Source organism: Hyla sarda, chromosome 3 (assembly GCF_029499605.1).
Source record: "Hyla sarda isolate aHylSar1 chromosome 3, aHylSar1.hap1, whole genome shotgun sequence".
Taxonomy (NCBI): Eukaryota; Metazoa; Chordata; class Amphibia; order Anura; family Hylidae; genus Hyla; species Hyla sarda.
The window spans coordinates 395565304-395590105 of record NC_079191.1 but is presented as its reverse complement, the minus strand read 5'-3'; the positions used below and the strand labels follow the sequence as shown (position 1 = coordinate 395590105).

At 41.8% G+C, this 24802-nt stretch overlaps 1 protein-coding gene and 1 long non-coding RNA gene across 11 annotated transcripts in view; one reads left to right on the top strand and one right to left on the bottom strand.

Annotated features, from left to right (window-relative positions):
• NRXN1 (neurexin 1) overlaps positions 1 to 24802 on the bottom strand; it is a 1474530-nt gene that overhangs the window by 849392 nt on the left and 600336 nt on the right. The gene's annotated exons all lie outside the window — the stretch shown is intronic.
• LOC130362898 (uncharacterized) lies at positions 6285 to 23812 on the top strand. Its single transcript, XR_008891611.1, has 3 exons — positions 6285 to 6424; positions 21324 to 21422; positions 23534 to 23812. It is a non-coding gene; the product is annotated as an uncharacterized LOC130362898 (long non-coding RNA).

Below are 24802 nucleotides of genomic sequence, written 5' to 3'. Positions count from 1 at the left end.
GTTCACACTAAGGGAATTTTGTGTCATTAAAAATAGACTGAAATTGGAGATTGGTTTGTGTGGAATTTGCTGCAATAATAAGTGTCGAAATTGCTAATGGGCTTTTCTGCGCAGATTCTGCAAAGGAGGGTCTGATTTCAACAAGACAATCATCTTAATTGTGTGAGTTAGCCGCCTGCAATTGTAAGCAAGAAAGTCTCAGTTAAGTGAGATCTGAAATATGGTTAGGGAGTGGAATGCAAGGGGCCAGATTCACTGAAACTGTCAAATTCTTAGACAGCATCAACTTAAGAACGCGCCATATTTATGAAATTGGCTCAGCCTGTTTGACAACTGTATTGCACTCTTAAACTGTGTAGTATAGGTTTAGACCACTTGTAAATTAGTTTAAACTGTAACAGAATTGGGGGGGGGGGGAAGGGAAGTGTCTAAAGCATAATAAATGTGGTGCAAACAATTTTTGCTGCAAATGACACCAAAGTATGTTAGCATTTTGCATGTTTCATTTTTTAAGTGAATAAGCTTTAATAGAATCTATAATAGACAGGGTAGGACTAACTCATAAAGTAATTGCATATATCTAGGTCACTTTGGTTGAGGTCTGACTTCTTGGACTCCGATAAACTCTGAGAATAAAGAGTCTGCAGCACTGGTCCCCCATTGTGAACAAGTCGCCAGACATATTGCAGCACAGCTCTATTCAAGTAAATGGGAGGGCTGCAGAGCAGCAGGACAGGGTGCCCCTTAGCATAGAGGACACGTGAAAGAACCATATTACTAAATCAGTACTGAGACAACCTTCATTCTTATCATAAGTGAGAGGTTTCTGAGGTTGGACCCCACCCACCATGAAGTGATGTCATATCCTATTAAGATTCCATTGTTTTGCATAGAGGAAGAGTGAAGGCTACAGCAAGAAATCACTTGGACCCTGTTATTCTCAGGATCGGTGCGGGGCTTTGAGTTGGACCCCCCCCCCCCATCATGAAATTATGTCAGATCCTCGAGACATCCCATTCCTTTATGAGATGGGAATACCTCTTTAGGTTGGGGTCGCACATAGCATATACAAAGCATATTTCACATTGGGCAAAATCCACTGTGCAGCAGGAAATGCTAGCCCGCGCATCACAGTCAAGTGGATGTGCTCGGTCCGCCTCCATACTACACACAGAGTATTTTAATCTGTATTTAGTCAGGAAAGTTTTAGCCAACATCAGAAGGGAAGTGATGCAAACTTAAAACAATAAACAGTGCTTATTAAAATCAATGAAAATGCAAGGATAGAAGAAGATCTCCAAAAAGAGAAAAATAAAATCTTCATGGTCACTCCCTGCTTCAGCTAGTAGATCAGGTCTTGAATAAAAGACTTTCCCTCTGTTAAGGTCAGGGCTACATGGCAGTCATACCTGACCGGTAGCTACAATAGGCAGGTAGTACAGTAACTTGCAGAGGGGTATATAGCTGAACAGTATAGTGAAACATACAGGGGTATATAGTTGGACAGTATAGTGATACATACAGGGGTATATTGTTGGACAGTATAGTGGCATATACAGGGGAATATAGTTGTACAGTACATTATCCCATAGGGGAGTATTTTGCAAGGCAGTACAGTGATCTGTAAAAGGGTAAATAACCAGGCAGTACAGCTATACATAGACTATAGGGATATATAGTACAACATATAGAGGAGATCAAAAACAGCAATAAATATTTGGTGCAGAGAGCCAAAACATATCATAGGCATGAATCATAGGCTCGACTTGGTTATGAGTTATTGAATTTTCCTTTTTGCTTTTAATTTTGTGTATTTGCTTTGTATTTTGTATGTATATGTTTACGCCCAATATGGGTGGAGCAACATGCTCCTTAAATACCTGGCAATACTATCCCTTGGGGGAGGTTTTTATCTCGAACATGCCGATCTGCACCTTTTTGTATCCTGTCGATTTTAATGGACTCTAAATACATGGATGTTTTTTACCAGTGTTGTGACTACTTTGGACTTCTCTATTCTGGAGACAGTGAAGGAGGACTGATTGCACGTGCATGGAGGAGGTGAGCGCTTTCCAATATTTCTTCTTTATTGCAGATAAATACTGTATGCATCATAGCTCACCTCATATTCACTGGGCTGTGTATGAGAGTGATCAGAAGGAGCAAAACATGTGGGTTTGCTGTGGTAGTGAGATATAGTGCCGCCATTATCAAGTCACTAAATCTGTACCTTGTGCGCAAAGGGTGTGCAACAATATCTGTGGATTTTATTTTAATGTGTTTTGGATGATCATGACTGTCCTTAATCCTATAAGTCCTTGCTTGGAAGACAACCACTCTGGCTATATTACTCTATGTTGGCCTTTTGTATTAATAGTAACTGATTCAAGGGAATATATGCACTGTAAGGCTAGGCTTACATCTGCATCAGAGGCTTCTTTTGAGGCTTCCATCACATACTCCATTCAAGAGCAATAAACAAAGCAATATATACCTTTATAATCATGCAATATATATCTTTGTGTTTTGTACTTCCATATGGTTGGTGTATAAATATTCAGTAGAATAACTATAGTTGGTCCGCAAACTGTGTATAAAAGTGTTTTAAAGTGGAATAAGTAAATCTATAATAGCATATAGTCTTCAATATTGTGCCCATACTTAAGGCTGGTATACTGTGACAATGTATATTCTAGTTAAACTATAGTGTTCTGTTTCTTTTTTCTATTAATCTACTAGCTGAGTACCCGGCATTGCCCGGTTTTTCCTTCCTCATCCTTGTTGGGGATATCAACAAAGGAGGAAGCTCTTGACTGCATATCCCAACCCCATATCCGTCCCCATATCTGATCCTAATATCTCAACCTCATATCCCGACCTCATATCCTGTCCTCATATTTCCGTCCTCAAATCCCGACCTCATATCCCGTCCTCATATCCCGTCCTCATATCCGACCTCATATCTCGACCTCTTATCCCATCCTCCTATCCTGTCCTCATATCCCATCCTCATTTCTCGACCTCATATCCCGGCCTCATATCCCGACCTCATATCTGGACCTCATATCCTGACCTCCAATCCCATCCTCATATCTCGACCTCATATCTCGACCTCATATCCCGTCCTCATATCCCGTCCTCATATGCCGTCCTCATATGTCCTCCTATCCCGTCCTCCTATCCCATCCTCCTATCCCGTCCTCATATTCCATCCTCATATCTCAACCTCATATCCTGTCCTCATATCGCGTCCTCATATCTTGTCCTCACATCCCTTCCTCATATCCCGACCTCATATTCCGTCATCATATCTCGACCTTATATCCCGACCTCCTATCCCGTCCTCCTATCTCTGCCTCATGTCCAGTCCTCATATCCCATCCTTATATCCCGGCCTCCTATCCTCATATCTCGACCTCCTATCCTGATCTCCTATCCCAACCTCCTCCCTATGTGATGGGGTGTGGCTTGCAAGCCAGATTGATATATTCACCAGGAGATGCAGAGCGGAGCTAGTGGAGTAAGGTACTGAAAGTCCCATTTACTCGCATGGGACTTGAAACAAAACCCTATCTTTTATGTAAGGGTTTAGGTAAGGGTTAATTTAACTATCATTTCTTTTTATTTGACATATAAGTAATATGTGTACCAGGTATTATTGAAATATCTCCAGCCGTATGGAAGTTATGTGGGAACATACATTTCCCATTGATTTGCATGAGACTTTAAACAAAACCCCCGACCCTCACAAATGGGGTAGTTAAGGGTTAAATTAACTATCCTATATTTTAAGTGGACATATAAGTAACATGTGACCAAGTATTATCAAAATATCTCCAGCCGTTTGGAAGTTATGCAGTAACATATATTTCCCATAGACTTGTATGGGACTTGGGGTGAGTAACGGTTAAATCCCCTATCCTATGTTTGTTGTTGACATATAAGTAACATGTGTGCCAAGTTTCATGTTAATATCTTTAGCCATTTGGACATGATACTGGAACATACACACACACACACACACACACATACATACACACATACACATTGAGTTTTATTATATACTAGCTGAGTACCCGGCGTTGCCTGAATTTTCCTTCCTAAGCTTTTGACCTCATATCCCGTCCTCCTATCTCGACCTCCTATCCTGACCTCCTATCCCGACCTCCTATCCCGACCTCCTATCCCTATCCTGTCCTCCTATCTCGACCACCTATCCCGACCTCCTATCCTGACCTCCTATCCCGTCCTCTTATCCCGTCCTCCTATCTCGACCTCCTATCCCGACCTCCTATCCCGTCCTCCTATCTCGACCTCCTATCCCGACTTCCTATCCCATCCTCCTAACCTGTCCTCATATCCCGTCCTCCTATCTTGATCTCCTATCCTGACCTCCTATCCCATCCTCCTATCTTGACCTCCTATCTCGACCTCCTATCCCGTCCTCCTATCTCGACCTCCTATCTTGACCTCCTATTTTGACCTCTTATCTTGACCTTGTATCCCATCATCATATCCCGTCCTCCTATCTCGACCTCCTATCTCGACCTCCTATCCCGACTTTCTATCCTGACCTCCTGTCCCGACCTCCTATCCCAACCTCCTATCCCGTCCTCATGTACCGTCCTCCTATCTCGACCTCCTATCCTGACCTCCTATCCCAACCTCATATCCCGTTCTCATATCCCATCCTCATTTCCCAACCTCATATACCGTCCTCATATCCTGACCCAAAATATGTGTACCAGGTATTGAAATATCTCCAGCCGTCCAGAAGTTATGTGGGAAAATACATTTCCCATTGATTTGCATGAGACTTTAAACAAAAACCCTGACCCACACAAATGGGGGTAGTTAAGGGTTAAATTAACTATATTTTAAGTGGACATATAAGTAACATGTGACCAAGTATTATCGAAATATCTCCAGCCATTTGGAAGTTATGCAGTAACATATATTTCCCATAGACATGGGGCTTTAAACAAAAACCCTGACCCTGGCAAATGGGGGTGAATAAGGGTTAAATTACCTATGCTATGTTTGTTGTTGACATATAAGTAACATGTGTACCAAGTTTCATGTTAATATCTTTAGCCGTTTGGACATGATGCTGGAACATACACACATACACGCACATACACACATACACACATTGGGGGAGATTTATCAAAACCTGTCAAGAGGAAAAGTTGCCCAGTTGCCCATAGCAACCAATCAGATCGCTTCTTTCATTTCTAACAAGGCCTCTGCAAAATGAAAGAAGTGATCTGATTGGTTGCTATGGGAAACTGGGCAACTTCTTCTTTGCACAGGTTTTGATAAATCTTCCCCATTGAGTTTTATATAGATAGATATTTTGGAGCTAATTATATTGTAATAAATCGGCAAATTAAAATATTACATCTAAGTGTTACCAGTTTTACCGCACTCATTTAGTGACTCCCATTTGAACAAGACCTACAAACCACTTTAATAATACAGACTACACTTGTACCTCTCACAATATCTATTTATATGGAAAATTACTTTATGATTGTGCCGCTCGTTGTATACTCATAAATATTGATAACCGAGACAGAACATTTTGTCTAGTACAATGAGGTTCACACTACCTATCATATTACTAATTTATTCAGTGCCTGATACAAATAGATCTGACAGTAATATGTTAACACACAATTACATTATCAGAGAAAATTAACTTAATAGCTGATTTGTTTAATGATGCCAGGAAGGGCCCGTGGTTCTTCCTCTAATATTGTGACACGCTGATAAGGCATCTAAAGTTACCCTCACTCGTCAACCTAATTGCTAAAAGTTGTGAGAACGTATGTCAGCCACGTTCTAGATAAACGAAAACATGTGGACAACGTTCCGAAGAGCAAAATGAGAGGAGAGGCGTAGCTGTTGACAAGCCATATGCAATGATGCTTAAAGGGGTACTCCGCTCCTAGACATCTTATCCCCTATCTAAAAGATAGGGATAAGATGTCTGATCACCGGGGTCCCGCCACTGGGGACCCCCGCACCCACTTATCATTAGCTGCAAGGAGCGAAGATATACAGGGGCCGGAGTATGGTGATGTTACGGCTCCACCCCTTGTGACATCACATTCCGCTCCTTCAATGCAAGCCTATGGGAGAGGGCATGGCAGCCTCCCATAGACTTGCATTGAGGGGGCGGGTGTGACGTCACAAAGGGCGGAAACATGACATCACAATACTCCGGCCCCTGTATCGTGAGTTATCAGACACAGAGCGATCTTCGCTCCGTGCAGCTAATAAGCAATGGATGATGCAGGACAGATTGCGGGCTCCCCAGCGGCCAGACCCCCGTGATCAGACATCTTATCCCCTATGCTTTGCCATTACAGAACTGTGGTAAAACGAAGAAAACGTATTACTCAACTGAAGGTTTCAGTAAGTAAGTATGTATAACAAAATGCTTACATTATATTTAGTTATTTTAAAGTGTATGTGATAGTCACCCTAAGGACTGTGATGTTTCTTAGGTAAACATGACTTATTGACTAACATCTTCATTTACTAAGATTATGTTCTCCATAACAATGTCAGCAAGTGTTACAGATGAGTCCTTTCTTAAAGGGGTACTCCGGCCCTGAGACATCTTATCCCCTATCCAAAGGATAGGGGATAAGATGTCTCACCGCGGGGGTCCCGCCGCTGGGGACCCCCACAATCTTGTATTCGCCACCCACCTGTTTGAGCTGCACGCTGCAGTGCCAGCTCACAAACAGCCGGGTGGCGACCACGGGGGCGGAGAATCGTGACATCACCCCCCTCCCATAGACTTACATAGCTGGGGCGGGGGGGTGACGTCACACGGGGGCAGAGTATTGACATCACGATTCTCCGCCCCCATGGTCGCCACCCGGCTGTTTGTGAGCTGGCACTGCGGTGTGCAGCTCAAACAGGTGGGTGGGGAAAACAAGATTGCGGGGGGACCCCCGCGGGGATAAGATGTCTCAGGGTCAGAATACCCCTTTAACTTCTCCCACACTCAATGGCCAAGATTTATCAATATGCCTAAAAGCAAAACTGTCCAGAGCAACCAATGGCAGCTCAGCTTTAATTATACCAGAGCTAGTTAAAATATGAAAGCTTTGCTGTGATTGGTTCATATGGGAAAAAAAACTGACAGTTTTGATTTCATATGGACTCACAGTACATAGCCAAACTAAATAATAAAATAAAAGTATGGCATAAACAATATAGGTATAGAAAAAATGTGCATATATAAGATGGCAGAATCATATAAAATAGGAATCATTAAAAAAAGAAAAATACCTCCAAAAAGGAGGCCAGGAAACCCCAAAGTTTCCTTAAGATCATTCAAAAGGGAATCCAGTCAGCTTTACATGGTTGCATTGATACTAATGTATACATTTTCATTCGCTTCAAGATTCATCCCCATGTTCACACACCACTCAGAAGAGATTAAAGTAGATATGGAGAAATGAAATGAACTCTGAATTCATTACTATATAATGGATGATGGGAATGATAAGTCCATACCACCCGAGAATTCACTGTCTTGTTTGTTTATTAGCTGCAAATTAAAGTTAATAATATTTATGGTGAATTACCATTTACATTAAGCTGTTATAATCAATTTAACTATTTACTTGTATTTTTCTTGAGTTTGCTGCAGCTCACCATACATGACTTAAAGGGGTACTACCGTTTTGACAACTTATCCCTATCTAAAGGATAGGGGATAAGTTGCCTGATCGCGTGGGGTCCTGCACTGGGGACCCCTGTGATCTCGCACGCAGCCCCCCCGCTCTCATCAGGCCCCGGAGCGAACATCCGCCCGGTGATCATGATGTCACAGCTCCGCCCCCATGTGACGTCACGCTCTGCCCCCTCAATGCAAGTCTATGACAGGGGCGAGACAGCTGTCTCGCCCCCTGCCATACACTTACTTTGAGGGGGCGGAGCCGTGACGTCACGATACTCCGGCCCCGTGATCGGCAGTCATCAGACCCGGAGCGATGTTCGCTCCGGTGCCTGATGACAGTGGGGTGCTGCGTGCGAGATCGCTGGGGTCCACAGCGGAGGGACCCCGCGCGATCAGGCAACTTATCCCCTGTCCTTTAGATAGGAGATAAGTTGTCAACATGGTAGTACCCCTTTTAATGTAATGACTAGTAGGTATGTAGATTAAATATATTCACTGTTTGCAACCATTGGAATTGCTTGATATTGTGCACTGATACTTTTAATCTTGTTGATGAGACTTTTTGTGATTCTGAAATACTTCCCCTTTCTGAAATAGTGTTGAATTGGTGTAGTGAGAAAATGAACTAAGTTAACTTCATTTTAAGCAATTATTTACTAAAGTTAAGAAACGGTAAGGGTGGAGACAGTTTTATTAGGCTGGGTTCACATATGTCCAGTATCCGGCATAGGTAAGCTCAGCCCAGATCTCGAGGCAACTGATGCCACAACTGATGACAATGGCCCTGATTTACTAATGTTAACCCAACTCTTTTTCTCGGGTTGTGCAACCAAATTTGTGTCGCATAGCCCATGCAACACTTTGTGCGACACAATTTCCCAACACAAAATACCATCACTCAGAGTGTTTTTAAACCAAGCAAAATGGGTGTGGTTAGCTGAGTATGATGAAAAACTCACAGGAAAACGAGTGAACTTTGCTTTTACAAAACTCAGAGCTGTCGGGAAATTACTCAAAACCGAGTGACTCTTACCCCCATCATGAAAAAGGATCTGTTCTGTGTTGGGGGCAGTAGTACAGGGGCTGAGGGATTGATCACACCAGTTCTCACTTCTGAGACCAGATCCGGTCAGAAGTTATTAAGCAAGGGAGCAGGCGGCGTGCTCCGCTCCCCAGTGATGTACAATGTACTTTTACTTTTGTTTTTAAATTCCCCTCCAGGACCCCTGAATGACCGGTACTGAGGAGGCTTTCAGGGCTCCCAGCATGGTTTTCAAATAGAAGTGCTGTGGTGGGGAAAGTTACATAGAATCGCTGGGGGGGTATGAGTCTGGCCCCCTGCAACACTTCTATATATCTTGCCCCTGCTGCACTATGTAAGTCTTGCTCCCCGCAGTGCATTTAAATAGGTATTGTCCCCCGTAGCACAACCATATGCCCCCCTGCAGCGCATGTATACATTTTTCCCCTGTAGTGCTATCATAAGCCCCTGGCATCGATATGAATGAAAAGTATTCTAAAAGCAACGCATCTTCCCCGGAAGCCGGCCAACCCAATGCGCTGCTGAAAGAATACTTGTCATTCATAGCGCTGCTTTGGCATCTGTATATAGATGTGCTGCAGGGGTCAGACATATGTCTGGCCCCCACAGAGCTTCAATAACCATATGCCTCGGCAGCGCTATGCATGAAGTGCATGCGCTGCTGTTAGAATACTTTTCATTCATAGCGCTGCAAAGTCATATAAATATGATTATAGAAGCGCTGTGGGGGCCAGATATATAGCGTTATCTTTCCCCCACAGTGCTTCTATGTACATATACCACCGGAGCTCTATGAAAGACAAGTATTCCTTCAGCAGCGCATCAAGGCTGGGCAGCTTCCTGGCGCTGCTGGAGGCTTATGATAGCGATGCAGGGGGGGGAAATATATATACACATGCACTGCAGGGGAAAATACCAATAAAAATGTGCTGTGGGGGGCATATGACTGCGCTGCGGGGGACACTACCTATATAAAAGCACTGCAGGGGGGAGACTTATATAGCACAGCAGGGGAAAGATATATAGAAGCGCTGCGGGGGGCCAGACATATACCCCCCACCGATTCTATATATCTTTACCCACTGCAGTGCTTCTATTTGAAAACCCTGCCGGGAGCCCTGAATGGCTCCTCAGTACCGTCCATTCAGGGCTCATGGTGGGGAATTTAAAAATGAAAGTAAAAACACTATACATCGCAGGGTTGAGGACCACACTGCCGGCTCCCCTGCTTAATAACTTCTGATCGCATGGGGTCTCAGAAGTGAGACCCGATGCGATCAATCCCTCAGCTCCTGTACTACAACCCCCATTATTGAACAGAGTATGTTCCATGATGGGGGTAGTAGTACAAAAACTTATGTAGCCTCCCCAGCTACATTGAACCACTTTTTAAAATTATTTTTGACCCATATATCTTAATCTGTTCTGTGTGTTTGCTTCTCACTTTCCTATCTTTAATTGGATGTTTCTGTAATCATCTTGGCAATACTGCTTGTCAGGGCAGAATACATTTCGTGCAACAGATTTAAACCCGTGCGACACAAAAAAACAAACCAGAGATGGGTGACAGATTAGTAAATCAGGGGGAAAAAACTGAGTAAAAAGAAAAACACTCCACATTTACCCCTTAAGGACCAAGCATTTTTCCGTTTTTGCACTTTCATTTTTTTCTCCTTAACTTTTAAAAATCATAACCCTTTCAAATTTGCCCCTAAAAATCCATATGATGGCTTATTTTTTTGCACCACAAAATCTACTTTTTAATGACATCAGTCATTTTACCTGAACTGGAAAAAAAAAACATTATGGGACAAAATAAATAAATAAATAAACGCCATTTTGTAACTTTTGGGGGCTTTTCTATGCAGTAAATTTTTTGGTAAAAATGATACCTTATCTTTATTCTGTAGGTCCATACCACTAAAATGATACCCTGCTTATATAGGTTTGATTTTGTCGTACTTCTGAAAACAATCTCAACTACATGCAGGAAAATGTATACATTTAAAATTGTCATCTTCTGACCCCTATAACTTTTTTATTTTGTCACGTACAGGGCGGTTTATCGGTACCAGTTTCTTTTGATCAGATTTTTTGATCGCTTTTTATAAAAAAATTTATGGTATAAAAAATTACCAAAAATACGCTATTTTCGACTTTGGAAATTTTTTGCGCATACGCCATTGACCGTGCGGTTTTATTGACAATATTTTTTTTTAGTCCAGACAGTTACGCATGTGACGATACCACATATGTTTATTTTTATTTTTATTTACACAGTTTTTTTTTATGGAAATAGGGGGGTGATTCAAACTTTTATTAGGAAAGGGGTTAAATCATCTTTATTAACTTTTTTTTCATTTTTTTTTGCAATGTTATAGCTATACTATAACATGCAGTATAACATGCAGTTAACATGCAGTACACAGACTATAACATGCAGTACATTGATACAATACACTGATCAATGCCATTGCATTGCAATGCATTGATTAGTGTTATCGGCGGTTGATTGCTCAAGCCTGGATTTCAGGCTTGGAACAATCAATCGTCAATTGGACGGAAAGGAGGCAGGTAAGGCACCCTCCTGATTCATCCTAGCTGATCGGGACATCTCGATTTTACCGTGATGGTCCCGATTAGCCCGACTGAGCTGCCGGGAAGCTTTCATTTTCACTTTAGACGCAGCGATCAATTTTGATCGCCTCGTCTAAAGAGTTTATTCCTGACATCTGCCTGAACAGCGATGTCCGGCATTATCCATGGGTCCTGGCTGCTGATAGCAGCCAGGACCGGGCGGGTATGATGCGAGCTCAGCTTCTGAGCTCACTTCATAACCCTCCTGTGCCACAGCGCCATTTAGAAACGGCATTTTGCAGCAAGGGGTTAAACAATCGGGTTTTAGTAAATCAGGGACAATGTGCATCGGTTGTCATAATTTGCATGGCATCCGGCATCCACTGTATCTGGACGCCGGGCAGGGGAATGCAGCCAGCTTTGTTCCCCTGTCCAGAGCAGTCCAGCGTGTTCAACCATCCAGCCTCAAAATTAAGACGCTGGGTAATAGTGAAATGTCCTATTTAAATTAATGGGATTAGTTCTAGCATCAGCTTCCCTCCGATGCACGTTGGAGGGAAACTATGCCGTGAACCCAGCCTTAGTAACATATTAGTTATTGGAGAACACACAGATGTTACACCTATAATTGTTCTCACAGAGAAATCTGCCCGTGTGCAGTATTTAGAGGAGGTACAGCTATGATCACATCTGTGTAGAAGGCTCAAATGAGGGCTTATGCTGGAGAATCCACTCAAATAACCAGAAAAAAAAACATATAAAGCAATATATATTATTTTTTTTGTTCAGTAAAATATTAGACACCATACTGGTAACCCAATGGACCCCATTAAAGTCAATGGAGTTCAATGGGCATCATTGATGTCAATTGTGCAGTAGATCCACCTGCTCTATTTTTTGTATTCTTCTCCCACACAGAGCAGATCAATAAAAAAAAAAAGTGTTTTTTTTTATGCAGATGTGAACGTAGCCTTAGTGAGCAACGCAACAGTGAGCCCTGGCTCTAACATGATAATAGACTTCAAATAAACAGCTCCCTTAAGGTCCAGCAAAACGATTTGGAGACAATCACTTGACAATATGGTCTATTTCTTGGTCTTTGGTCTATTCACATACATCCTATAAACCTTATTGATATTGTATCCTGCTTAAAACATAAATCTAGAGAGTGTTTTTTCCAAGAAACCCTAGTCTGACGTTACATGAATTATTATTTAGAAGGTAATATTACTCTTCAGAATAAAGATCACTAGTTTTATAGACTATTTCACTTAAAAATCATTAAATCTAAACAATGGCTTCTTGTTAACAGAGGAACAATGGGGGAGGGCTCCGTCTGCATTTAGTAGCCTTGTAGCAAGATACAGCTTTGTGAAAATAAAGAGAGAGGAATGGTATAAAGAACAGTTACAATTGTAGTATGAAACAGAAATGATCAAAGGAGAGGAAGTTATGAAGCAAAAATTGCTGGAATTATTATGTTTTTTATCCATTTTCTTTTTAATGGCTTAGCCACAAATTTTACAGTCTTTCTAATACGAAATGTGATTTCAGCTTTGGTAAAAATCAATTCACAGAGAAATAACGTATTGTAATAATATTTGACAGGGTCAAAAAATCAGGCGTAATTTATTTAGATGTCTTAGTCCCCTAGGCACATTGACTGGTCATTTTATGGCTTAAAACTTCTGCGCCTGTGAGCCATAATTAAAGTTACAAGCTTGAAATAAAAGAAAAAGGAAAAAAAATTATAATAATCTTCCGAAGCCTTTACAATACACAGACTAAAGCATGCTCACTGAATAGCATAAAATGCATCGTATGAGTAATGTAATGTATTATTATTAATATTATTATATCTATTATTATTATATCACACAAACACAAACACTAATTGTATTTAAGAATAGTGATGTCGCGAACATAACATTTTTGGTTCGCGAACCGCGAACGCGAATTTCCACAAAAGTTTGCGAACCGGGCGAACCGCCATTGACTACAATGGGCAGGCAAATTTTAAAACCCACAGGGACTCTTTCTGGCCACAATAGTAATTTCAAGTAAAAGTTGTTTCAAGGGGACTAACACCTGGACTGTGGCGTGCCGGAGTGGGATCCATGGCAAAACTCCCACGGAATATTACATAGTTGATGCAGAGTCTGGTTTTAATCCATAAAGGGCATAAATCACCTAACATTCCTAAATGGTTTGGAATAACGTGCTTTAGCATAGTTAGATCCCTCCTTTAGACAGCACATATATTCCCCCATGTTAGGCAGCACATAGTTAGAACCTCCCTTTAGGCAGCACATAGTTAGATCCCCCTTTAGGCAGCACATAGATTCCCCCATGTTAGGCAGCACATAGTTAGAGCCCCCCTTTAGGCAGCACATAGTTAGAGCCACCCTTTAGGCAGCACATAGAGCCCCCTTCAGGCAGCACATATTTAGATCCCCCCTTTAGGCAGCACATAGAGTCCCCCATATTGGGCAGCACAGTTAGAGCCCCCCTTTAGGCAGCACATAGTGGGATTTGAACCCAAGGCCCCAAGTCAGCAGCGCTAACCTCTGAGCCACCATGCTACCCTTACCATACATCTAATATGCACGGTTGCTAAAATGGACAGATATGTCAGCAGAGAGTGCCAGAAAAATTAGGCATGTACACATGGCTCAAAAATTTGGTATTGTTGCAGCCGCTTCTGTAGCAGCACCCAGAAAAATTGCGGCAGCATAAAAAGTGCAGCACCAGAGGCCAGAAAAATTAGGCATGTACACATGGCTAAAAAATAAGAACAAGCGCATATTCAAGAGTCCAGAAGACACTATAATGTAGGGCGGAGAAACAGACAAATAAATTATTTTCTAAATAAAAATTTTCATCAAATAAAGAAACAGAGTTCTTCGCTCTCTGTATTTTATTTTTGAAAATTTAAGTTTAAAAATCCCACGCAACAAGCATTCCTTGGTGTAATGGTTAGTACTCTGGAAAATCCATGTTTAAATTATCAGAAAGTCCAGAAGACTCTATGATGCAGGACGGTGAAAATCACAGATAAATCCTTTTCCAAATAAAATTTTTCATCAATTCAAGATGAAAAAAGTCCAGAAGACTCTATGATGCAGGACGGTGAAAATCACTGAGAAATCCTTTACAAAATAAAATTTTTCATCAAATCAAGATGAAAGCAGCAGCCAGAAAAATTGCAGCAGCAGAAAAAGTGCAGCACCAGAGGCCAGAAAAATTAGGCATGTACACATGGCTGAAATATAAGAACAAGCGCATATCCAAGAGTCCAGAAGACTCTATAATGCAGGATGGAAAAACAGACAAAGAAATTATTTTCTAAATAAAATTTTTCATCAAATAAAGAAACAGAGTTCTTCCCTCTCTGTATTTTACTTTTGAAAATGTAAGTAAAAAAATCACATACAACAAGCGTTCCTTTGTGTAATGGTTAGTACTAGAGATGGACGAACTTACAGTAAATTTGATTCGTCACAAACTTCTCGGCTCGGCAGTTGATGACTTTTCCTGCATAAATTAGTTCAGCCTTCAGGTGCTCCGGTGGGCTGGAAAAGGTGGATACAGTCCTAGGAAACTCTTTCCTAGGAATGTATCCCCCTTTTCCAGCCCACCGGAGCACCTGAAGGCTGAACTAATTTACGCAGGATAAGTCTTTAACTGCTGAGCCGAGAAGTTCGTAACAAATCAAATTTACTGTAAGTTCGCTCATCTCTAGTTAGTACTCTTGAAAATTCAAGTTTAAATTATCATAAAGTCCAGAAGTCTCTATAATGCAGGACAGTGAAAAACACAAATAAATACTTTTCAAAAGTGCGCCATGGCCGTGTAGGAACGCCTGAAATGGCCACACACCTTCCTGGACTGCTTCAGGACATCCTGTAAGCCTGGGTACTTGAGCACAAAGCGTTGTACAATCAGATTACACACATGTGCCATGCACAGCACATGTGTCAACTTGCCCAACCTCAATGCCGCCAACAAATTGGTTCCGTTGTCACAAACCACCTTGCCGATCTCCAGTTGGTGCGGAGTCAGCCACTGATCCACCTGTGCATTCAAGGCCGACAGGAGCGCTGGTGCGGTGTGACTCTCCGCTTTGAGGCAAGTCAACCCCAAGATGGCGTGACACTGCCGTCTCTGGGATGTGGAATAGCACCTGGGGAGCTGGGGGGGGGGGGTAACGGTGATGTGGAGCAATACGCAGCAGTGGAAGAGGACTCGGCCGAGGAGGTTATGGAAGAGGATGGAGTAGGAGGAGTAGAGGAGGTAGAAGCAGGCCTGCCTGCAAGTCGTGGTGGTGTCACCAACTCCTCTGCAGAGCCACGCATTCCATGCTTGGAAGCCATCACCAGGTTTACCCAATACGCAGTGTAGGTGATATACCTGCCCTCAGCATGCTTTGCAGACCAGGTATCAGTGGTCAGATGGACCCTTGCCCCTACACTGTGTGCCAGACATGCCATAATTTCCTTTTGCACAATGGAGTAAAGGTTTGGGATTGGCTTTTGTGCAAAAAAAATTCGGCCGGGTAGCTTCCACTGCGGTGTCCCAATGGCTACAAATTTTTTAAAGGCCTCAGACTCCACCAGCTTGTATGGTAAAAGCTGGCGGGCTAGCAGTTCCGACAAGCCAGCTGTCAGACGCCGGGCTAGGGGGTGACTTTGAGACATTGCCTTCTTGCGCTCAAACATCTCCTTGACAGACACCTGACTGTGGGCAGATGAGCAGGAACTGCTCAAGGACGAGAGACGGAGAGGCGGATGGTTGAGAGGGGGCAAGGAGGGCAGCAGTGGTTGACCTGGCTGAAGATACTGGACCAGGACGAGGATGGTGGCTTTGACTTTGTGTGCTGCTTGTACTGACATGTTGATCCCATAGGCGTTTGTGATATGACATCCATGTCATGTGTGTAATGCTGCCTGACTCAGACATATCCCTGTTAACTACATCCTCTGGCAATAATGGTTGCGCATCACTCATGTCTTCAAACTGATGTGTAAATAACTCCTCTGACGGATCAAGTAAAGCTGCTGTGGTGCTAGTGTTGGTGGTGGTGGCAGGTGGGCAAGTGGTAGCATGAGAGGTGCCCGAAGCTAAGCTAGAGGAGGAGAAGGATGGTGCGTCAAGGTTCCGAGCGGAAGCTGTAGTAGATTGGGTGTCTTGTGATAGCCAGTCAGCTAAATCCTCAGAACTTTGGGGGTTCAGGGTACGTGGCCTCTGAACACTGGCCATTCTAGGGCCAAAGGGAATCCCAGCACCACGACGGCCCCTGCGGGGTAGCCTTCCTCTTCCTGTCTTTTTTTTTTGGTTAAATTTGCACAAGTGTCACACCAAATGGGATTTGCACTAGGGTGACACAATTTGCCCTGCAGGCAAAAAAACTGGTAACTTTGACGTGAACTGACAGTGACAACTGGTTTTATTTAAAAGCCAAAAAAGTTTTTTTATATTTTTTTTATTTGCACAACTGTCACACCTAAAGTGATTTGCACAAGGTTGGCACAATTTGCCCTGCAGGCAAAAAAACTGGCAACTGTGACGTGAACTGACAGTGACGACTGGTTTTATTTAACAGCCAAAAAGTTTATTTTTTAATTTTTTAATTTACACAACTGTCACACCTAATGTGATTTGCACTAGGATGACACAATTTGCCCTGCAGGCAAAAAAAACTGCCAACTGTGATGTGAACTGACAGTGAGGACTGGTTTTATTTAACAGCCCAAAAAGTTTTTTTATTTTTATTTGTACAACTGTCACACCTAATGTGATTTGCACTGGGTTGACACAATTTGCCCTGCAAGCAAAAAAACTGGCAACTGTGACGTGAACTGACAGTGACGACTGGTTTTATTTTACAGCCAAAAAAGTTTTTTTTTTTATTTGCACAACTGTCACACCTAATGTGCTTTGCACTAGGGTGACACAATTTGCCCTGCAGGGAAAAAAACTGTCAACTGTGATGTGAACTGACAGTGACGACTGGTTTTATTTAACAGCTAAAAAAGTTTTTATTTTATTTGCACAACTGTCACACCTAATGTGATTTGCACTAGGGGGACACAATTTGCCCTGCAGGCAAAAAAACTGGCAACTGTGACGTGAACTGACAGTGACGACTGGTTTTATTTAACAGCCAAAAAATGTTTTTTTTTTAATTTGCACAACCGTCACACCTAATGTGATTTGCACTAGGGTGACACAATTTGCCCTGCAGGCAAAAAAACTGGCAACTGTGATGTGAACTGACAGTGACGACTGGTTTTATTTAACAGCCAAAAAAGTTTTTGTTTTTTTATTTGCACAACTATCACACCAAATGTGATTTGCACTAGTGTGACAATGAGCAAAAAAGCTTGCCAGCGGAGTTCCCCTTTTATGCAGTGGTCCCCAACCAGGGTGCCTCCAGCTGTTGCAAAACACACGGACTGATATATTTCAGCCCTTTGAATACTGTAGTAGTTACTTGCTTTAAAGAAAAAAAGCTTGCCAGCGGAGTTTCCCTTTTAACCAGTGGTTCCCACCCAACCAGGGTGCCTCCAGCTGTTGCAAGACACACGGAATGATATCTTTCAGCCCTTTGAATACTGTAGTAGTTAGTTGCTTGAAGGAACTTAAGTTTGATTCTGGAGTACCCCTTTTAACCAGCAGTTCCCTCCCAACCAGGGTGCCTCTAGCTATTACAAGACACACGGACTGATATCTTTCAGCCCTAAAAAAGGCTTTTTTGGGTGCTGTCCTTAAAGCAGATGTTACACTAGTGCTTTAGGAGTAAACTGGACCCTGAATACACCACCTAGCAGCGCAACCTAGCTATCGCTTTCCCTATACAGCAGGAGCAGCTTCTCTGTCCCTCCACTTCCTAAGCCTGCAGCATGCTGAATGAGGGTAAAATGGCGTCCGTGCAAGAGGTAGGTGGGTCTGGAAGGGAGGGACTGCTGCTGATTGGCTGTAATGTGTCTGCTGACTCTGACTCACAGGGTCAAAGTTTACTGGAATGTTAAAGTATAGGGGGCGGATCGAACTTCACATATGTTCGCCCGGCGATGCGAACGCGAACATGCTAAATTCACCGGGAACTGTTCGGCGGCGAACAATTTGCGACATCTCTATTTAAGAATTACAGTTCAATTTTTTTTGAATTGGATAATAATAGGAATGTAAGGATTAGCAAATTTTTTTTTTAATAATAGTAGATAAACCCTAAAAAGTTATAATAATAATATAAAAAAGAAATATTTAGAAGCTATATTTAAAACAAGTTTTTTTTATGTATATAAATGTATAAAAACAAGTGCCTGGAGATACTTAGCGCTACTTAATAATTCCATCTCTCCTATCTGTTTTCCAAAATAAATGTTTGGCTTCTTGCTGAATGCAGTGCAAAATGTCTACACACTTGCTTTCAATATGTCGTAACTCTCACTCCCCTTAATACTCCAAAGCATACAAAATGTAATATTTTAAGACAAACAAATTTAGGCAAAAAAAAGTTTGAGTAAAGGTGTTTATCTAAGGTATTCAGCTAATCTCATGAAAAGTGGGCGTGGTTTTCATTTTTTTATACATTTTTTTAATCTGAATAATTTATAAAATTGTTACTTTTTTTTGGGCGCCTGTTCTCGCTCTAATTTTTTACTTTTACCAGAAGTTAAATAAATGAAAACTGTCATTGTTTCACAACATATCTAAACACATTTATTGATGTAAGGGGAAAAGTTACAAAAATGTCCCATGAAAATGGGGGAAAAAAAGGGAAACATATTACAAGGATCATAATTGTCCAACCTACAAGACACCTTTACCATCTTGTATACAACTTTCAATATCCATATAGTTGGGATACAGCTTGATTTTAATCTGGGACGCATGGCATACCTGTACGCCCTGGTACCGATACCAGGGTTTAAAGCATGTTAACGAGCTGAGCACGCTTCAAACCCGTTGGGTCCTGACTGCTATCATCAGACAGGACCCAGGGTTAATGCCCGGTATTAACCCTTTAGACGCCTCGATCAAAGTTGATCGCGGAATCTAAAATAAAAGTGAAATGATTCCGGCAGCTCAGCAGAGCAGTTCGGGACCATCGCCATGAAATCTCGATGTCCTGATCAGCTGAGAGAATGGCCAGAGGCCCCTTACCTGCCTCTTTGCCGTCCGGTCAGTCCTCTGCTACTCCCATCCAGCCATGCAGGCTGGAGCAGCAGAGCACCGATAACAGTGATCAATGCTATGCTATTGCATAGCATTGAACAGTGTATGCAGTCAAAGTCAAAAATCCAAAATTGTGCATTTTTGGTCACTTCATACACCATAAAAAAATTTATAAAAAGTGATCCCATCAAAACAAAAATGATACCGATAAAAACTACAGACCATGCCACAAAAATGAGCCCTCACATAGCCCAGTATGCTGAAAAATAAAAAAGTTCTAGGGGTCAGAAGATGACAATTTTAAACATACTAATTTTGGTGCATGTAGTTATAATTTTTTTTTTGTAGTAAAATAAAATAAAACCTACATAATTTGGGTATCCTAGCAACCGTATGGACCTACAGACAATAAGGTGTCATTTTTACCAAAAATTGCACTGCGTAGAAACGGAAGCCCCCAAAATTACAAAATAGGGGTTTTTTTTATTTCACCCCACAAATAAGTTTTTTTTTGTTTCACCACAATTTATGTTATAAAATAAGTTATGTCATTACAAATTACAATTGGTGATGCAAAAAACAAGCCCTTATATGGGTCTGTAGGTGTAAAATTGAAAGCGTGATGATTTTTAGAAGGGGAGGAGGAAAAACAAAAGTGCAAAAATGAAAATTGGCCAGGTCCTTAAAGGGGTACTCCGCCAAAAGACACACTCCCTCCATTTATGTCTATGAGAGAAGGCATGACGGCTACATACTAGCCGTCAAGCCCCCACCCATAGACATGAATGGAGGTAGTGTGGCGTGAGATCATAAATGTGTAAGCTCCAAGCTTCTCTGTTCCGGACGCCAACGCTGCTGGCCCAGAGATTGCAAGGGTCCCCAGCGGCGGGACCACCATGATCAGACATCTTATACCCTATCCCTTGATAGGGGATAAGATGTTTTTTGGCAGAGTACCCCTTTAAGGCCAAAATAGGCTGAGTCCTTAAGGGGTTATCCGTGGAACACTTTTCCCAGTGAAATGGCCTCAGGCTATGGTAAAAACAGATCGTCCTGGTCTCAATGGAAATTTCCAGTGGCGATCCTACTTGTACCCCACTTCTTTGTGTTGAGACCAAAACCAGGCAATATTGTTCACAGGGACCCGGCTACCTGAGAATGGTGGCTTAATTGTTGATTAATATAGTGTGTGGGGGAGGGGGGGGGGAAACAATGACATTTTTCAATTTAATGTTATAGAGTGCTGCAGCATTTCTTCTATTTGATGGAGCCCCAATATGGCCTGGGGCTGCAGGCACGTGTAGTATCGGTTCCCACTGCATAATGTCTTATCCAGAAAACTAGGTGTTTTTTATAATCTATTCTTTCCTACCTTCTACTGCCCATGAAATAATACTGGTATCTATATATATGCTTCATAATATTGTTGAACAAACCCTGTAACCCTTTCTTTCCTGGGATACTTGAGTCTAAAAGGAATATTTTTGCTCTTAGCCGGTTCCTCCCATCCCTAGTTTTCTTGTGGTACCACTTGTCACATTTCGCATTCTTCGTTCATAATAAGCATATGTTATAAAGTTTTTTGTTTTTTTTTTGCTTTGGCAGCAACAATAAAATGTTACACAAAGACATAACTATTGATCTAAAAATAGATATTAAAGGTGTTTTTTATTATTTTTTTGCCACTAAGGGATAAGCTATGGATGTTTGAAGTATTCTTTTTAATATACTATCAAAATGAAATGTACTAATCTAATTAAGTGACTTTCCATTACTTTAAAGCATGGCTTTTCTTTTAATATTGCCTGTATCTTTCTTTAGGCTAGCGCTTCTTGCGACCAACTTTGATGTCAGACTGGGGAATCCAGGCTCTTTGTAGTGAAGTTTGCGAAAATATTAAGAAAGAGGGTTCATACAAAGGTGTGTTGCCTTCTGGCGCAACCATGACAATTTTTATAATTAAGGTGGATTTCTTCCTTGAAATAAAACTCCTAATATGCTCTATTTTAATAGACAGGCCTATGTCACTAAAAGGGCAACATTATAGGGAGACATTAAAGTAGGTCTTTATTCAAGTTTTTTCTCATGTCTTAAAGGCACCTTATTTTTTGTAATTTTAAGATATAACACATCGTGATAATTATGTAGTAAATGTATCTTCAGCCAATGATGTGTCCACACTTACCTTTTCTTTAGTTTAGTTGAAGCATTATTCCTCCTTCACTCGGGCGGCAGGATACATTTAAAGGGGTATTCCAGGCCAAAACTTTTTTTTTATATATCAACTGGCTCCGAAAAGTTAAACAGATTTGTATATTACTTCTATTAAAAAATCTTAATCCTTCCAATAGTTATTAGCTTCTGAAGTTGAGTTGTTCTTTTCTGTCTAACTGCTCTCTGATGACTCACGTCCCGGGAGCTGTGCAGTTCCTATGGGGATATTCTCCCATCATGCACAGCTCCCGGGACGTGACATCATCATTGAGCAGTTAGACAGAAAACTTCAGAAGCTAATAACTATTGGAAGGATTAAGATTTTTTAATAGAAGTAATTTACAAATCTGTTTAACTTTCCGGAGCCAGTTGATATATAAAAAAAAGTTTTGGCCTGGAATACCCCTTTAAACTTTCTGAGTAATCTCATATCCTGAGAATTGCTCTAGGTGGTCAGATAGATTCCAAGAAGTCCAATGCCAGAGATCCCATATACTTGCATAGGAGCTCTGGCATTGGACTTTTTGGGAACACATCTGATCATGTGAGTCTCTGAGAAACTCTCCGGCAATTTACCTGGGGACCCCCGCAATCTTGTATTCACCACCCACCTGTTTGAGCTGTACGCCGTGGTGCCAGCTCACAAACAGCCGTGTGGCGACCACGGGGCTGGAGTATAGTGACCTCATGACTCCGCCCCCCCATGTGACGTCACCCCCTGCCCCCGCTATGCAAGTCTATGGAAGGGGGCGTGACGTCCGTCACGCCCCCTCCCATAGACTTGCATAGCGGGGGGTGATGTCACACGGGGGCGGAGTCGTGATGTCACTATACTCTGGCCCCGTGATCTCCACCCGGCTGTTTGTGAGCTGGCACCGTGGCATGCAGCTCAAACAGGTGGGTGGTGAATAGAAGATTGCGGGGGGTCCCCAGCAGTGGGACCCCCGCGGTGAGACATTTTTTCCCCTATCCTTTGGATAGGGGATAAGATGTCTCAGGACCGGAGTACCCCTTTAAGAATCTAATTTCTCATTATGCAAGGTCAGCAAAGCACTCAAGATGCTGCAATCCACACTGAATTTACTGGGTGGCCACACACAGACATATATAGCATATAACTCTCCTAAAAAAAAGAGTTTAACAACATCATACTTTTTGTTTTGTTTTTAACAAGCAATTGTGTGTAACTTGGGATATTTTTCGTCATGAGAAAAGATATGGAAGGACACCAATAACACCGAACACCTTCGTATACCAATAAGTTACAATAACACTGTAGCCCCTATCCATGAAGATGGCCCAGAGTGCTACTCTGCATTAAACATCAAAGAGGGCATACAGTGCTGCAACAGCACTGCATTTTCCTTACTATCCCCATTTTTTGGGGGACCCCCACTGATCATAAAGTGATGGCATATTCTGGCATTATGTCATTTTTTTCTAAGAAGGGAATACCTCTTTGAAGGGAAACCAGTTACTACTTTTATGTTGGCCGAACCACAGGTTCTACTTGCATATAGGAAGAGACATTCGGAGTCATAATAAAAGTCCCTGTCAGTCTGTCATGTTGCCTATGGTCCAGGTTTCATGAAAGCAGAGATGGTTTTCCTTTAAAATAGTTTCTTTAAACAATTCCATTGTTGAGGTGGGTTAATCTTCTTACAATACAATGTATTGGATATATTGCTTACTAGGTATTTTCAGGAACCAAATCAAGAGTAGGTGTAATATTATTAAAGGGAATAGCTGCAAAATATCCAATAAAAATAAAAGGTAGTAGAAGTTTCTAAAGTTCCATTTGCTTTTCCATTTCTAAGCTCATTGGAAAATACAATTATGCCTGGAAGGTATTAAGGGAAAATAGGGAGAGCTGTAAGATGGATGAATGGCTATCAAAGGAATCCTGAACACATCATAAAGAAGTACGAAGACCCAAACAGAAGGTGGGATGCTTAAGAAACTTAAAGAAATCTACTTAAATAGTCACTGAGTTTTTCTAACCAGCTTAGTTTTAGGTACCTATAAAATGTTTTTACGTTTAGTGGTCTGGAGAAGACAACTTTTTTTATTTTATTTTTTATTTCCATCTATCATCTTACCCCCTTAAGTGTTCAGAGACTCTATAAAAATGTCTAGATCTCCTTGGTTCTCCACCTGGACAAGTGTTAATCTGCAGGTACAAACCATGGATAGGGGAGATTTACCAAGCCTTGTGTAAAGTAACAGTCGAGCAGTTGCTCCTAACAACTAATCAGATTTCAGCTTTGATTTTTTTAAAAGGATTTTAACAAATAAAAGCTGGAAAATTATTGGTTACTGTGGGCAGCTCCAAGGTTCCTCTGAAAAAAGGTTTGATAAATCGTTCCCTATGTCCCTTGGGTCTACTCATAGTGTGCTCTTGCTGTAATCTTTATAGGTGCAGCACAGGCTATGATCATAACCTAGGGGTACTTGGATTCAAAAGGTTAAAGGGGTACTCCCCTGCTCAGCGCTTGGAACAAACTGTTCCGAGTGCTAGAGCCGGTGGCAGGAGCTTGGGACGTCATAGCCCTGCCCCCTCACAACGTCACTCCCGCCCCCTCAATGCAAGTCTATAGGAGGGGGCGTGACCATAGACTTGCATTGAGGGGGCGGGGAGTGACATCAACATTGGGCGGGGCTATGAAGTCACGAGTTGCCGACTCCAGTGTTCAGAAGTTTTTTCCAAACGCTGAGCAGCTGAGTACCCCATTAAGAAACAGTGGTTTAGATGATACATTAAACATGCATGGGATAAGCATAAGGCTATCCTTCATATAAGATAGGGCCAGGGACTATTGATAGGATTCAGATTATTGGGCAGACTAGATGGGCCAAAAGGTTCTTATCTGCCGACACATTCTATGTTTCTATGTTCTATCCCCACATTGCAAAAACAGCATTTAATTTTTTTTTCCATCAGTTAACATCAATTTCCGTAAAAAGGCATTATGTTGAATTTTAGAGTAATATAACATATATGCTATCCGGAAAACCCCTTTAACATATTCCCATAACTTAACTGTAACATGTCATGGTCCTGATGCAGTGCTTGTGTGCAGGGACGT